Below are 17,725 nucleotides of genomic sequence, written 5' to 3' on the forward strand. Positions count from 1 at the left end.
GTGCACGGGAAAGATGGTCATGTCGAGGTGTCGCTAATTTTTTTCTGAACATAATAACACATTGTCATGCTATTACAAAGTATCTCCAAGAGTTTCCAATATCCACTCCTAATTTTGATTTTTTTTGGCAATATTGAAAGAAATCCAACCTCCAACAACTTCTTATCTTGACTCCCAATCTTTCTACACTCTGGAAAATCGATCCAGTCATATGGAAATATATGCACACGTCAACTAACCAATCTGGAGGTGGAAGGAATTGGAAAGAATAAAGAGTAAGGACAGGGTTCTCAATACAATTGTACAAGAGGACTGGGCATACATGTTGAAACAATGAACATAGTTTATTATTTGAACAACAGCTAGCTGTACGCTGTCCTGGTTGTTGCTACCCGTGCATCATACAATAGTCGTCACCAAGATAATTCCGATCCGCTCTCTATCCTTTCACGGCTGATAATCATAGAAACCAAGAGACACAAAGTGATGCAAATTATTAAAATTAAAGTTCATATGCAACAGAGATATGTATAAAATTAAGAGTCTTTTACCTATGTGCCATTATAAAAGACTGAAATGATCTGTATATTATTGGAAATTTTAAAAGTTCTCTTGTACCATCGTATAAAATTTCTTTTCCCTACGTGCCACTTCCTTCACTCTATCGTTTGATTTTAACAGAGCAGGGTGCCAACTAGATGCGAAATGACTTTTTTGCCCATCACTCAATCCTCATCTCGGGCTTCTTGTTCTGGTTAATTCCTGAGCTTTTTGTTCACCACCTAAAGGCAAACCCTAGAGCTAGTGGAGAAGGAAGGTGTGGGCGGCTAGGCGTGCGTGAAGGCAGATCCTCATCTCAGGTTTCAATTTTTTCTTTTATTATGTCTGTAATTGGTTCAAATTTTGAAAACCCATAACGAATAGTAGAAAAATACTAAAATAAAAAAGAGTAAATTGCACGGCCGGTCCTTAAAGTATTACGTGGTTTTCATCTAGGTCCCAAAACTATGAAATCGCTCGTCTGACTCCCTAATGTATTTAGGTGATCTCATCTAGGTCCCCAAACTACGAAATCGTACGTCTGACTCCCTAATGTATTTAAGTGATCTCATATAGGTCCAAAATACACATAAGGAGAGTTAGAAAGCTAACATGATCATCCACATGGATATGATTTAAGCACATGATCCCTGATTTAAGTCCACGGGTGCAGCCGCTGGCTCGTCCCTGCTCACCATCACAGCGCCCACGGCATACGATCTGGTCATGTAGACGGCAATGGTGGCTGGTCACACGAGTGAGCGTAACACCGGATAACCGCAAACCAAGCCCCTCTTCTCCCATATCTACCTTACCCCGCTCGGTAGTGTAACCGGCCGCCATTGCTGCCTATATGACCAGGTCGTATGCTGCGGGCGCTGTGATGGTGAGCAGGGACGAGCCAGTGGCCGCACACGTGGGCTTAAATCAGGGGTCGTGTGCTTAAATCATATCAATGTGGATGACCATGTCAGTTTCTAATCCTCTTTATGTATATTTTGGACCTATATGAGAGTACTTAAATATATTAGGGAGTCAGACGTGTGATTTCGTAGTTTGGGGACCTAGATGAGATCACTTAAATACATTAGGGAGTCAGACGTACGATTTTGTAGTTTGGGGACCTAGATGAAAACTATGTAATACTTTAAGGACCGGCCGTGTAATTTACTCAATAAAAAAAATCCAGTTTTGTTGAAAAATGAAAAAACTAGTTTTGGTAAAACAAAAAATGCATATCAATGATAAATTTGGACCTCTTTTATGTCTGAATGTATTTAATTTAAATACTTATTTTAGTTATCGCAATTGTTGATTTTTTTGGATGCATTGCAAATTTATTAGAACTTTTCATGTGTAGACATACAAAGCTGTTATGGTGATTGTTTAGTATATAGATGAAAAGTGATGTTTTTTGCAACACAATGGCTCTAGAGAAAAGAATTAAAATGTTTGTGCATTCTACAAGTGAGGGCAAAAGTGTCTTTTCCACTACCGTTTGCTGTTGTTACATGCAAAATAGATGGAAGTGGCACGTAGGACAAAGAAGTTTCATGCAAGGGTATTTTTGAAATTTTCAATGGTATATAGATAATTTTAATATTTTATAATGGCACACAGTAAAAGGCTCTAGAATCAATCGTCAGTTGCAAAACATGTATCATTGAATGCCTACAACCTGGGTCAGAGAAACAAGGCAAGTCAAGTCGTTCTGGTCCATGTGTTGACGTTTGGTGATCTATCATGTCTTGATTGTTACATAGTACTAGTAGGAATGGCGTGCCCTTGCACGCCAATTGGGAAAATACTACGGTAATGTAGAAAGGAAGTGGAATGTTGCTGTGTTGATGCATATATGTCATTGAGCAATTCATGTGAACCACGGCGACCATTGGGAAAATACTAAGGTGCTGTTGGGCACGAATACTTTGTGCACATATAAGTAAAAAGCGACCATGATGAGTGTGTCTGGTTCTATTAGGATACAAGTATAGAATCATATATGTCCTAGTCACGTAGGTATACACATAAGAGTTTCGACAGCTGGTTGATGCGTAAAGTTCTAGCAGTTGAGGAAATAAGAGACAATATTCTATAAACATTAATTCATGAGTAGGCCAATTAAAAGGCACAAAGTTCTTGAGGCATGACCCTTGTCATTCTGCAAAAGAAGATGACCCACGTTTAAGATGGTGGTGCACCCTGCGATAGCAAAGAAGATGAAATTGTTCAAGGAATTTTGTAACATATAAATTCATGGAAAATTTAAGAGACAAGGCGCATTTATGAGTATTACAAAACAATATTATTAGGAGCTAAAAATATCCGAGGTTGTAAAAATAGTGTATACAAATTAGATTGGAGGTGAGCAACTACAAATACAACTCACAAATAATGTGTGTACATGAAGTGGAACACTAAAATGATAAATTTGAGTGTTTGATATATTGTCTACTCTAAAAATAGACATGTTTTGTAGGTTCTAGGCACATATATATGTTTTTTTTGTTTATTTAGTAACAAAGGAAACTGGTAATATAGGCGTAAGCTATATTTTTTGTACCTATTTTGTTTTTTCGTTCAAGAAGACCTTTGAGCTCTAGGTTTTGGCTGGAGGCTAGATCCATCGATCTTGTGTCTAGCCATTGTTGTGAATAAATCATGGTAGAATGTAAGTCTGCTTAGTTGTGATATCAAGGTATCTTGAAATGCACAGCTTGAAGAAATGAAGCGACTTCACTTACATTTTAGCTTTCCGATTTGGTGGCAAGTGAAGTGGAATAGTTTCATCATTTTCAGGGAATGGAATCCTACAGTGTAAATGTAAATTAGATAGGGGATAAAGAGCTTGGTAGCCAAGATATTTGTAGCTCATATCAGCACTATGAAGCAAACTGAACCTACACACAAAGGTGAGAGCATATAGATTGTGAAAGACCTTATTTATGCCAATGTTGATAGCTGATGTAGTGGATAATATTCGCAGGGGTCTTGCTTCTGCAGTTTTAGACACGAGCGGTGATGCTGGTTATAGTAAATATATATATGAACAAAGCATTCTTGCTGACATACTTTTGAAGAGAATCAGTGACTAATGTCTCAGCAGGAAACATAGACCAAGAATGACAAGTAAACTTACCTCAATTCATTGACACCTAAGCGACTGCACGAGACCCTAGCACATGCATCCCTCGCTGATCTGAGAAAAAATGATTAGGCACAACAAAAAATGTGTTCAATCTTCACGGGGGAGACAAGACCAGAGAAAGGAGTTGAATATAGATTTGTCGCACAGAGTGATTACATAAGCTTAGCAATGTTTTCAAACATAGATAGAGGATATATGTTTCATTTATGGACTGAACTACATAGACATATGTTGCAGGTACTGATATAAATTTTGGAGTTTGGTAGTAACATAGAATTCGTCTTTGATTGGATCTTAAATAATCCCTAGGAAGATGTCATGCCTCGTATGGTCTAGGAACTTTGTGATGACAGTTTACTTTAGCTTCATGGCTCCAAGCACGGTGTTGTCATCTTCTTCAATAACTGTGAGACGGGTAGCGACAGACATTCCTCATTCTTGAGAAGGATTTTGTTCCTCTGTGGGAAAAGAGCCGTGCATAGGTCTAGTAAGAATAGGGTACCAAAAAGTTTCTGAGGTTGTGTGTACATATGCAACTTTATGGTCAGAAAAGAGGAATTTGTATCAGTTACCAAGTGGTAAGAGAACAAACCGCTAGCATAGCTCATTTTCAGGTTTGATGTCAAAACCAGCTCATTATGCCACCTTCCTGTTGTACACTTAAAGCGCTCTGGCGACTTTCCATAGTGCTGCTTTAGCATCTGGCTCGTCAACAACAACGAAATCTGATGCATGGTGTTTGGTGGCAGTTTTTTGAACCAAGAGAGCTTGCTCAGGAGCATACGCTTCTGGCTATTTGCAAGAAGATGTTGAGTTGTTTGACAAAGAAAATGAACTATGGATTCAAAGGAGTTTCTAATGAACTGTAGGGATAACAGACAACAATATTAAAATATTATGATAGAAAAATACTGAAAAATGGAACATGGCGTTTAGAAATCGCTCTGAAAATTAGCTTCAAATTAAAATATACTTTTCTCTATTGATTTTGTTGTCCTACATATCTGAATGAAACCTGCAGTTTTCCGCATGTGTGAATGAAGTCAACAGTTTAGAGAGATGGTTCTCAAGGATGTTTCAACAAAATAATATCATGGGATTTCCAAGAATAGATCATATTCTACGTATTCGTTTCTGGGTATTGCTTTCAGGTCGTAGAAGAAATCCAACAATATTATGTCTTGGATGTGGTTTTGCTTACATTGGCCAACAGCAGACAGTAAATGTCATGGGCAGTTAGGTATACATTACGGGCCAAATCGGAAGCATGAAAGGCTCATTAGGGTTAGGATTAGAGATAATGTTAACCAGCTTTGTTAGGAGTGAGGTAAATCTGTCTATATAAAAAAAAGGGGACTTGTATTGATTGTAAGTAAGCAAAACTTTACCACGAGAGGTCGTCATCTATCTCAGGCCCCGGGCCTTGAAATTGGTCACGGTCCCTGCTCGCCCAACCCAAGTGGTCGGTTCAGCATGTGTTCCTGGTATCAGGCTACCACACACATTTAGCCAACGCTGTGCACACCCTGCAAGCAGGGACATGAGCAGAACATAAAAAGATATATCAAATTTTAAGATAAGCCTAAATATTAACACCAAAATGAAGTATAACACATAGCAGCTAAAAATGCAGATCAATCAACAACATAATACTTTAGGAAACAACCTAACTGTGATGTGTAATTCTAACACATTACAAAGGAAAATTAAGATAAGCTCCTACTGGTGTACCTTCTAAGCTAGGCACAAAATAATAAATCTTGTAGGCGCACATTTTTTTTGGCTAAACTACGCTACCAAATATTTTTATAGAGGCCTGCACTGACTACACTGACATACTAACCCATTCAATTATGGCCATGAACTATTTATTTGTTTGGATAATGCAAATGTACCATATAGCAGAGAGATTAAAAAGCTACAGACTTTGAAAGGATGACGAGAAGATGGATGCCGATAACAAAATAAGCCTATTTAAATTGGGAAAGACTAACAAATAAGTGTGGTGTATTTAATTTTTCTGAATAATCTTAATAAGTAAATAAGTACAAACTGAATCTGAGCTATATCTAAAGAAAAAGTTTAAGTTAGCTAAAACAGTGAAGTAAAATAAATAATTAGCCGTGGAGGTATTGTAGACCAAGAAATGAGTGTAATCCTGAGCACAATAAAGCCCATCTAAATAGGGAAATCCTAACCAATAAGGCAGCAATGTTGTTATTGTTAACCTTTCAAAATAATCTCAATAGACAAATATTGAATATAGGTTTGTGAACCTAATCTGAGCACTCGAAGGCATATCTAAACAAAAGGTGACACATACGAAATCATGGGCGCCGCAGAAATACTGGTTTTTTTAAAATTTGTTGACATCATCACTAATCCATAGGCAAAAATTAGGAAACATGCAGTAACTGATTGACTGAACATGTTGAAGGCACTTGTCCAGACATTGTACATACAGAGCACAAATTGCTAGGCGTCAGATGCATGCAAGGCTGAGGGAAATGAAATGAGGAATGGAGGACATCACCAGCCGCAGACAACAAGGCGAAAAGTCCTTGAGCCTACACCATTCCAGTTCATAGTTTATCAAACCACATTGGAAATAAACCTAAGATTATATTAGATGAACTTCAAAAGCAAGGAAACAATGACCTTTGTTGTATTTCTGATTATATTAGATGAACTTCAAAAGCAAGGAAACAATGACCTTTGTTGTATCTATTCTTCAGGCATGTTTGAGTTCTCATAACAATGAACATGTACAATAACAATGACAGTGAAAGTATGATACAACAATAAAGAAGGCAATAATTTTTTTTTTGTGAATAAAGACCGTATTTTTAGAGGCCTCAGAAGCATAGCAATCATCATTTGTTCATCAACTTGGAGCCTCAAGGCATGCTGACAACTGGTTTACCCTCAACAACCGCATGATATAAGCAACAACCATGCCAAGTCCCTGACAAGCATGTAACACCCTAAATTTTTGCTTCTTTCAAAATAAAGCTAAAATAATTTATTTTGTATTTTTGTGCTCATGAAACATAGAAAAATAATATTTTTCATTAAAATAAAACTTATCATAGAATCTAGCATGGATGTGCATTTCATGCTGGAGCATTTATACTTTTGTACTGTGTGAATTTGAGCAAGGTCAAAATATTTTTTTTAAATTGATTTGAAACTGCTTTGAAAAGACTTTGAAATAAAAAAAATAAAAAGAAAACAAAAGAAAAGAAAAGAAAAAGGGAAATCTCCCCTTCTTCTGTTTTGGCCGAAGGCTCCAAACCCTCCCTCACATTTCCGCAGGCCCAGCAGCAGCTTAGCCCAGCACGCCATCCTCTCTTCTTGCTCTGGCCCAAGTGGAAAACCCCTCCCCCTTTCCTTCTCACCGCGGCCCAAGCCGCGAATCCTTTTCCCTAGCCACGGCCCAAGCTTCCGCAGTAGCCCACGAGTGCGCTCCTCTCCCTCCCCTTTTCTTTCTTCCACTGCCAGCCGGTCCCCACCTGTCAGCGATATCCTCATCTCCTACCTGGTGTCGGGGCGAGCAGGACTCTGCTTCGACCCAAAACACCGAGATCCGTTTCCAATCTTTCGTGGATTTTGGTTCTATAAATTGGATCGGGAATCACACCGCCTTCTTTTCCTCTCTGTTTGCATGGACGCGAGCTCCATCCTGCCCTATCCTAATTTGCAAGCGCCGCCGCCATCCTGCAGTTTGACACCAAGCGCGGATCAACGTTTCCTCCACGGTTGTGCCTCCGTAAGCTTGATGCCGGGCCTCGTAACGAACTTGCGAAGTCGCCCACACTCCTCTTTCTATTTTTCGTGCTCTATGTACCCAGCTAACCTTCGCCGAACTGCACAGGAGCCCCGCCGTCCGCCTTCCGCCGTCGTGAGCATTGTCCGGACACTCTCAGTTTCGATCTTCGCTCTGGGTGAGTCCGCTTCGAGCTCCTCTACGCTCTGGTGCTATCGGTTCGCTCCCTAGTGCCCTAAATCACCGTTTTGGTCATCGCTGGCCAACTCCGGCCATGGCGCCGCCGCGGGCACCCTCAGCTCCGGCCGGCTGCTCTCTCCCAACCCTGATTTAATCCTGACCGTGCAAATCTGATCAAACGGTTCAGATTGATCCATACCGTTTCGGCTGGAAGTTTTCCTAAAGAGCCCCTGCATTTTCTACGATTCAAACCCGCAGTCCTTTACGCCTTCGGAAAATACGCTTTGTCCGTTTGAAAGCGTAAATAGCTCGGTTCGGTTTCAAAATACGTTTTCCAGTATTCACAAGTTTGCCACTGATTTTAAAATGCTTATAAAATGTTCATTTTAATTCCGTTTTAACCCATTCAAATTGCATTAGATTCGTATTTAAAATATCTACATGTTAGTAAAATTGTTTACTCAGTTTGAATCTTTTTAATTTCATGACTTTATTTAATTAATTACTTTTCTACGTAAAATCTTAGAAAATCCATATCTTCTCCGTTTTAATTCTGATTTTCGTGAACTTTACGTTTGTGTGATCGTAGCGCTGCGTCGAATATTTTCATAAACTTTTATCTTTGATTTACCACTGTTTGGTGTAATGTTCTAATTACAGCTTGTTTGCTTTGTGTATGATTGTCTCCATTGGATTGTGTGTTGTTGATTGATGATCGAGTTTAGTCGGTGAGCATTACGTTGGTGATCAAGGTCAAGCTTTTGACGACCAGTAGCAGGCTCCAGAGAGCTTTGATCAAGGCAAGTATAACTGGGGATTATCCTTCTTACCTATACACAATTAATACAATATTTATCATATGCATGTGTCCACCTTGATGACCTTAGCAAAATCATAGATGATTGTTATCCTGAATTCTTTGATTACCTATTTGGATATGCATTTGGGTAGTTCTTGCTAGTGCTTGATTTTAATCCATGATCTTGTAACATGAATGTTTGGATAAACAATAAATAATAAAATAAGCTTTCTGGCAACTTGAACATAAAGGGTGGAAAGAACTCTAGCTTTTGCTAGATTGATCTTGACCCTCCATAAGGACTTATCCCTTGGCAAAAGCTGGGACAACTCGTACAACCATGAGGGCTACATGGCTCTGGCTTTGGCTCAGCAAGAGGACCTTTTTCTAGCTTGTTAGTGGTTACCTTAAATGGCGTAAGAATGGCTAGACACGTTGGGTATAGTGTGGCCTCTGTCCATGTGTATAGGCTGCGGGTTATGTGCCATGGAAGGGGGGCTCTATATCTGCCTGCCGAGTAAATCTAATGGCCCTAACTTGTTAGACGAAACCTTTGAAAGGCTTCATAGTGATCCCTGCCGACCTCCCTAGGAAGGGGGTTAAGAGACTCATGACCTCGGGCGAAAGGGTAAATCACGACTCATGGGTAAAGATGTACAACCTCTGCAGAGTGTTAAGTCTGGTATACTAGCCGTGCCCACGGATACGGGCGGCCCGAAAAACTGACGGAATAGATGGACACTGATGAACATGATTAATGATGATAAATGATGGTTTATTATGTTGTTTATTTGTGTTATTCTTAATTCTTGTATACATTGATCATGTGGTTATGGGATTTAATATGCTACCTTGATATTTGCTATCCAATAATTAAATATGTTATCGACACATAAAAGCTAAATGCAGTCAAACCAATGTCAGCTAATTGAGCCTCATGAACCCCTGGTTATACTTGTTGAGTATGATATGTGCTCACTCTTGCAATTTCCCCCACATCTCAGGAGAAGTTTTGGGCTTGTGATCAACCAGTCAGTCGGATCCTGTAGAGAAAAGTTAATACCCGAAGTTTGGAGTTGTCTATCTGCTGTTTGTTATCAAAGGTTATCTCTTTTATATTAAGTACGCTATATATTTATGTATTGTCTTTTGATATTACACCTTATTTGTAGCTATATGTGAGATTTGGCTTTTAAAACTCACATGTGGTGTATATCTGGTTTTGTCCTTAAAATCGGGTATTACAAAGCAGCTGAACATCAGATCATATCATTGCGCAACAGATATAAAATTTTAATCACAGGCTGAAGAGAGGAAAATGACTAATGGCAAACTAAAACCCTTTGGCAACATCTTCTGAGTTATCACTTCATGACAACAAAACATCCATGCCAAGTACGTCACAGGCGGCGGAACATCAGGGCTAGCGTTCGTGTGGCAGCTATGTTGCCGCCGCCATCACACCGCCTGTGTGAGGAGGGAGAGCGGGGGAGAAGGAGAGAGAGGAAGCAGAGAGAGGAGGCAGAAGTGGAGGTGCCGACATGGCCGGTGGTCTCCCGAGATGGCGCGGCATCGGGAGAGATAGAGGTGGAGACCTCCCGATGGCGTGGCATCGGAAAGAGATGGAGAGAGCAAGAGAAGCTTGTGGTTCCTGTTTTTCACTCTCTTTTTTTTGCTGATGCGAAGGGGGCAGCTAGTTATATTTGGATCTAGCCTTGCTGAGGTGGACCAATGAAACAAGCCGAAAATAACATGACGCCTAGCCGGACCTATCAAAAAAATTCGGGCGATGTGCACAGCTTCCCTGTGCAGGGAGCAACCTGCGTTTGTAGAGGGCGGAACCAGGAGCTATGGAGGTCGAGCCTGCAATTAGAGAATATATAGTTAAGTTCAGTGCATATAACACGTTTAGTAATGCAGATATTTAGCAAAGGTTAAGCAATAGACATGTCTAGTAGCATGATTAAAAAAGCACAAGCGGTAGGTATCATCTTAGCAAGTGAACGTAGGACCATCATGGTAGAACTCAAATTTGAAAGAGTGCTAAGCCCAGAATGTGATGATAAATATTAGGCAGTGGCAAATGTGGTTTGATTCTAATCAAATCAGGTCAATTGTGATGATAATCAAATCATCAAAGAGCTAGAAGTGTCTGTACACTAAGCCATGATTCAAGCAAGGAATTTGTGGAGAAGTAAATGAAAAGAAAATATGTAAATACCAGTTTGGCAACCTCTTTTGTGAGGGCATTGTTACAATAAACAAATAGACAATCACACACTGGTATTATAAACTACACTAAATTAATAGGCAATCCCATGGCGATATTGTTGTTGACAGAATTTAAATTTGTAATTACTGGGCAAAATACTAAAATAATATTATAGTTCACACATAACCATATAAAAAGCTTTATTTTTCTGAACTGCTAAGAGAAATTTGCAAACTCCTTACTCAAATTATATTACAGTTCACACATAACCATAGAAAAGCTTTATTTGTCTAAATGGATACCAAAATATTACCTTGAAGAGAAAGTTGCAAACTCCTTTTTTAGTAGGCCAATCCAATCAGAAGTTTAGAATGGATTTTGAACACCTAAATTACCATCAAATGGGATCACGGCTTGAATAGGCATTTAATCAAACACTTAATCTGCTACCAGCACGCCGTGGCCACATCTGTACGGTGCCCGTGCCGTCGCCGTTGCACCGCCCGCGTGAGGAGGGAGAGAAGAAGAGAGAGAGGAAGTGGGGAGGGGAGCGCCATCTTCTCCCGCTGCGCCGACACGCCAAGTTTAGGGTTTGGCCAGCTAGGGTTTCGGCCATAGGAGGAGCGCAGGCGTCCCGGCTAGAGGAGCCATCGAGGAGGCCGCACTGAGGATGTGGGAGAAGGAGGAGGTCGTCGGGCCTCACCTGCGTCACCGCGCCGCCGCGTCGTCGCCTGGTGCCCCCGCCACTGCTGCCGGAGGGAAGGGGAGGGAGGGAGGGAGGAGGAGGAGGAGGAGGCGGAGGCAGTGGCGGAGCCAGGATTTTACGTCTGGGTATTCCATGTACAATTTTTTTAATGCAAATGTGCAATAGTAATAATCAAAATGCAAGGTCTGAACATAGCGGCATAGTGCCATTGTCTATAACAATTAAAAAAGATTACAAAACATCGAAATCTCAAAGCTACTAAAATTGAACTCTACGATCTCCTTTTTGAAATTCATTAATGATATCATCATCTTTCACTTGACTGAAGAATTCTCTCTCGATAAATGTGACCAAGCAATTGTTCAAATACTCATCACCCATTTTATTCCTTTGCTTGTTCTTCACATAATTCATCGTGGAAAACACTCTCTCAACACTAGCAGTGGCTACGGGAAGAATTAGCACCAACTTAAGAAGCTTGTAGACAACATAATATTGCTCATGTCTTTTTGTGCTAACAAGCATGACTGAAAGCTCACATAGATTCTTCAAATTTTTAAACCTTTCATCTCTACGCACATGAGAAATGTACACAGTAAGCTGATATGGAAGTTTTGACAATTCATTAGTTGTGAAATCCTTAGGATAAAACTTTGTAGCAAGCCTAACCAACTTCTCTTGATCATAAGCAGCAAATAAATCAATTGGACTGAAAGCTGCCATACAAGAAAGTAGTTCTGTGTTTACCTCATCAAATCTGTCGTTCAGCTCTCGAAGTTGCCTATCAATGATACTCACAAACATATCAGCATGGTAGCGATGATAATTCATTGCACCATTATAGAACCCTCTTTTAGGTCTCCCAACAGGATAATAAGGACCCTCCATGTCAACAATTTTGATCTTGTTCTTTATACAAAAAGATGTCACTCTTCTAAGAAAATCAGTCCAGCCAACATCTTCCCGCAAGCACTGCAAATGAAACTTTGTAATATCAACAAGCTCCATAGCATTGACAATATCCTGATCTTTCTTTTGCAAAGCTCTATTCAAGTCCTCAGTATAACCAAATATTTCTTGCATCAAGTGTGCCATGAATACAAACTCAAATGACCGAAATGATGTCAACATAGTTAGAGCTGTTTGGGCCTCCACTGTAGTATACTCTTTTCCAATTTTGATCAGAACACGCCTTATTGCTGAATACATAGAGATAACATGAATCACAGTTTTGTAGTGAGAGCCCCACCGAGTATCACATGGCCTACCCAAACCCATTTCTTGATTCAAACCCCTCCCAGTTGCTACTTCCTCTAAGTCTAGTGCATCAATTAGTTCCTCAGCTTGCGCTATTCTAAGCATTCTCATCTTTTTACATGAATTGCCAAGAACATTTAACAAGATATTAAGTTGTCCAAAAAACCAAGTGCAGTCCCCACTCTCCTTAGCAACAGCAACAAGAGTTAATTGTAGCTGATGAGCAAAGCAATGAACGTAATAAGCATATGGAGACTCATCCATAATTACTTTCTTTAGCCCATTAGCATTACCTTTCATATTGCTAGCTCCATCGTATCCTTGCCCACGAACCATTGCAAAGGTCAAATTGTACTTCATAAGCATATGCTCTATTGCAGCTTTAAGTGTCATAGCAGTAGTATCTTCAACATGGGCAATTCCAAAAAATCTCACAACCGCCCGTCCTTTCTTATCAACATAACGCAAGCAAACAGCTAGTTGTTCATTTTGGTACACATCAGCAGACTCATCGGCAAGTATTGCAAACTGTGAGCCATCAAGTTCCTCAATGACTAGCTTAGTAGTTTGTTGGGCACAACATTTGATGAGCTCATGTTGTATTTCATGGCATGTCATCTTGCAGTTTTGTGGAGCATTCTTTAGAACCACCCTATCAACCTCTTCAAAATTTCCTGCCAGCCAGTTTAAAAGCTCAAGAAAATTTCCTTTGTTTAGTGACTCTTCACTTTCATCATGCCCTCTAAATGCCAAGCCTTGGCGCAATAGAAACCTCAAGCACTTGAGTGTCCATGTCAAACGAAGCTTATATAGTGCTTTGTACTGTGTGCTATTTGAAGCAATAGATTCTCGAATTGATGTTGTAGGTGTAGTGAACCTATCATATTTTCCTTGAGCTTCAGCATGAGCACTATTGATAGCTCCCATGTGTTTTTTGAATCTTGATTTAAGGTTCCAATTTCGCCACCCACCAATCACAAATTTATCTCCACCGGGGCATTTTGTTCTATCCTTAAACAAATAGCAGACTAAGCAGAAAGCAGCATCTTTTTCTACACTATACTCAAGCCAAGGATATTCCTTAAACCAAATAGAGCAAAAGCGACGTGGATGACCACTTATATCACTAGATGGAAAATCATGATTCTTAGGTTGACATGGCCCCAACTCAATGTACCTCCTTCTAACTCTATCCTGGTCATTAACAGCATACCTTGAGATGGGTATTCGCTTCCCGGGATCATGCTCAAGTGCTTCCAAATCTGCTCTGAACTGACCCTCTTCTTCAGTAGCATAATCTTCACCAATTGGAGTTGGGGAGCTCGAGCTTCATCATTTGCTTCACCATTATCCTGTGCTTCCACAATTGCTAGCTGCAGATTGCTCTCAGCAGGGGAGAGGCTCTCCACCTCAACAGAAGGAGGATTTGGTGTGGATGTGGAAGCTGTTTTCTTTGCCTTTGCAGCTTTCTCCCACAATGCAAATATACTAGCACCCTTTTTCTTCATCTACGTTGCAAGAATCCAATGCAAAAAAATGAATCTTAAATGCCAAACTCTGAAGAATGAATCTGACACTGTTGTGCTAGTGTAGTAGTGTGCTCACCTTGCCCCAATGAAAGGTCCAAATGGCTAGAGGGGGGGTGAATAGCCTATTTAAAATTTCTACAAACTTCACTAAGCAAGTGAGTTAGTAAAACAAATGGCGAAGCAATTCTAGCACTAGCTAAACTAAGCTATGCAAGCCACCTATACAAACTAGTACGAGGCTAAACACTAAAGTACAACAACAAGAGAAGGCTAGTTACACTCCTAAACAAGAAGACTAAACTAAACAAGCTAAACAACTAGCAAGGTATACAAGTAAGTAAAGGAGTGGAGAGTGATTGTTATACCAACGTTGTAGAGTAGAGATATATCCAACCAATCACTCACAATCACAAGAGAATCCTCGACAAGAGATGACACAAGATTTTTACCGAGGTTCACTTGCTTCCCGGCAAGCTACTCCTCGTTGTGGCGATACACCCACTTGATGGATCACGAGCTAATTGGCAATCCAAAGCCAAACCCTCAGCGGGTGCCGCACATCCACTCACAAGATGGGGATCCTCCAAGCCACGAGCAATCCACTATAGTAGCCAATTGCGATCTCCCGCGGGGAAGGCTCAAGAACCCCTCACAAATCACTTGGTGAGGCTCGAAACAATCTCCAATCACGAGCTCAACACCACCGCTGCTCCAAGCCGTCTAGGGCGTCGGGAAACACCCAAGAGTAACAAGAAATCCGCAGCAAACTCAAGAATCAAGTGCCACTAAATGCAACTCTCAAAGCAATGCACTTGAATCTCACTCAATCTCACTAGGATTAGCAATCAAGCAAGGAGAGGAGTGGAGGGAGTGTTCTCTAGCTCAAAGTATGCATCAAGTATTCAAAAGTGCAAGAGAGAGCCTCCCAAAGCCGGCCACCTTCTATTTATAAGCCCCTCAAAGAAACTAGCCGTTGGCCACTTTCACTCGGCGGAAAACGGGGTCACCGGACGCTACTAAGTGAGCACCGGACGCTCGACCCCCTGCGTCCGGTGCTCAGGGGTTGGCCACGTGTCCTTCTTGAATCTCTCGTGTCAGTTTCTAACGGCTACCTGCAACACACCGGACGCTCTGCAAGTCCACACCGGACTCATGCGCAGAGAGTTTGTCAAACCCGCGACCTCACCGGACGCTGGGCACCGGACGGTCCAGTGCTCACCGGACTCGTGCGCAGAGAGGGTTGCAAAAACCCTCACACCGGACGCTAACCACCGGACGCTACCAGAGTGCGTCCGGTGCTCAACCCTAGCAGAGTCAAGCTCTGACAGCACACCGGACGCTCGGGCCAGCGTCCGGTGAGTGTTTCCAACTGAGAAACACTCCCGCGACTTCTCCAAATTTCCCACCGGCGCAATAGAAAATATACACTTATTTTTCTCAAAAGCGCCGAAAATATACACTTAGGAAGAGAGGAACCCACACCCCTCTCAACCCTAGGAACTCCACCTCCTTTGTAAAAGTGCTAACACCAACAAGTGTCCACCACCAAAGTGCATGTGTGTTAGCTTTTCACAAACATTTTCCCAAAGGAGTTAAGTTAGCACTTTACTAGATCCTAATGCATATGCTCAAGAAGTAGACCTAGTAGCACTTGATTCGAGAGATGACAGTGATTTCCCCTCTTGATAGTCGGCTATTTATCCTGAACCCGGTCAATCACTTCTCTACTCATCTTAGACCGGCAAAAGTAAAACCCTATGTTTATACCTTTGCCTTGATAACTTTGCTCCTCATCTATCACCATGATCTCCACTTCATGCTTCATCCCTTTGTGATTATGTGGCCACCTTTCCATGCCACCATGTACCTTCATCACATGTGTTGCTATGCCTAACTTAAATCACTTAAACACAAGGCATTAGCAACTTGGTGTCATTAATTACCAAAACCAAACTTGGGCTTTCACCCAAGCAGCAAGTTGGAGGTCGAAGCCGAACCGTGGCCGTCGCGGACTCGCGGTGGCCGTCGCAGCGTCGCCGGCCGGCGGCCGCCAGTCGCTGGAGCCAGGAAGCTAGGGTTGGCCGGTTGGGAGTTGTTGCGATGCGCCGATGCGGAATTGCGGAGAGATACAATACGATGCGAGTTGGGAGCAGCAGCCAGGAAAAGATGCGATCATTTTTTGTTTGGTGGGCTGTTCGCTGCTTTTTGTTGGGCTTTGGGCCAGTCGATCAAATTTGCAACATGTAGCAAATATACCAGTGTATACATATATATGTATTTGTATTTGTATTTGTTTGTAAAATCTTGGGTATTCCATAGCATACAGGGGAATACCCCTGGCGCCGCCCCTGGGCGGAGGAGGGGCTGCCGGTGTGGACTCACCCGCGAGGGGAACAGAGAGGGAGGGAGAGGGGGCGGCCGTCCGGTGTGCTGCGCCTCGCCCCTGGTGGCGGCGTCGGGAGGACGGAGGAAGAGAGAAGCTTCTGGTTTCTCGTCCTCTCTTTTTTTTTTCCAACGTGAGGAGGCAGCTGCTTATATTTGGAGTTGGCGTTGCTGAGGTGGACCAATGACAGAAGCCGAAGATGACATGGCTCCGAGCTGTACCAATCAGAGAATTCGGGGTGACGTGTATAGCCTCCCTGCGCGGGAGCAAACATCGCTTTGTAGAGGTTAATTCCTTCTTTGAATGGAGGAGCACCGAACCTTGATGTGCATCAGGTCTGCAACAAACAAGCTACCACAAGCCTTGCTGGCAGAAGAATGTTTCTTTTCTATACCTGCTGGATCTAGCTAAAACTCCCGTTGCATCCCATCCCCACTAACTTGAATGCTTTTGCAGCTGGGACGTCACCAAATTCCCATTGCCATATGCCTACATTCTTGTGCTCATCAACACCTTCGTCGCTATTTTGGATACTATTGTCTGTGCTGAATCAGGAAGTCTACAAGTGTGTTTTCAAAACATACCCCCTCGTAGGGTCTGCAGATAGCTCTATATATAGAGGTGTAAGAACTAAGAAGTAATAAACAGAGATTTACGCTCTCTTTATTGATTATCCAACCATCCACCAGCCTATATAACAATCTTAAAGTGCGGTACATCCTTTTTGATGCGAATAAGGGCACCATAATCAGTATTCTGACTTACGCTCTATAGGCTCTTTTCTACTGTGCATGTCCTCCTGTTGTTACTCTCATGCTTGCTCAGCAGCATAACACAGGGTAAAAAAAACTCCAAAAACTAAAATACCCACCTGCGATGATGATTCAGCTGCTATGTTCAACAGCACACCAAGCAGTAAAAAAATTCTCGAAAAACCAAAACATGTGGAGCCTCGAACACACAGGTCCCCCTGAGCGAGCGAGAAAACAATTGGAATAAGCATGTTTTAGTTTTTTAACAAACTATCTACTTGTCTGTTTGGGTAGCTATCCATTTTGATACTACTCATATTTTGTTGCTTTCTTCACCAATACTACTTAAAATAGATCTCTCAAATCCAAGCTAGTAGAGGATAACATGTGAAACCCACGTGCCATCCCCTTCGTTCCCTTGTTGCTGTTGAAAACTCGGTCATTGTCAGAGAC

The 17,725-nt window shown here is 41.6% G+C and overlaps 1 long non-coding RNA gene across 7 annotated transcripts; it reads right to left on the reverse strand.

The window, feature by feature from the left end:
* Positions 15-16,642, reverse strand: LOC110432244. Of its 7 annotated transcripts, XR_002449650.1 has the most exons (8): positions 16,520-16,642; positions 10,254-10,296; positions 6,151-6,255; positions 5,077-5,214; positions 3,680-3,739; positions 3,479-3,537; positions 3,285-3,350; positions 15-243 (listed from the first exon to the last, which is right to left on the reverse strand). It is a non-coding gene; the product is annotated as an uncharacterized LOC110432244 (long non-coding RNA). The 7 variants fall into 7 exon arrangements; XR_002449654.1 differs by lacking the exon at positions 10,254-10,296; XR_002449651.1 differs by lacking the exon at positions 6,151-6,255 and having other exon boundaries at positions 5,077-5,203.

Source organism: Sorghum bicolor, chromosome 2, assembly GCF_000003195.3.
Source record: "Sorghum bicolor cultivar BTx623 chromosome 2, Sorghum_bicolor_NCBIv3, whole genome shotgun sequence".
Classification (NCBI taxonomy): Eukaryota; Viridiplantae; Streptophyta; class Magnoliopsida; order Poales; family Poaceae; genus Sorghum; species Sorghum bicolor.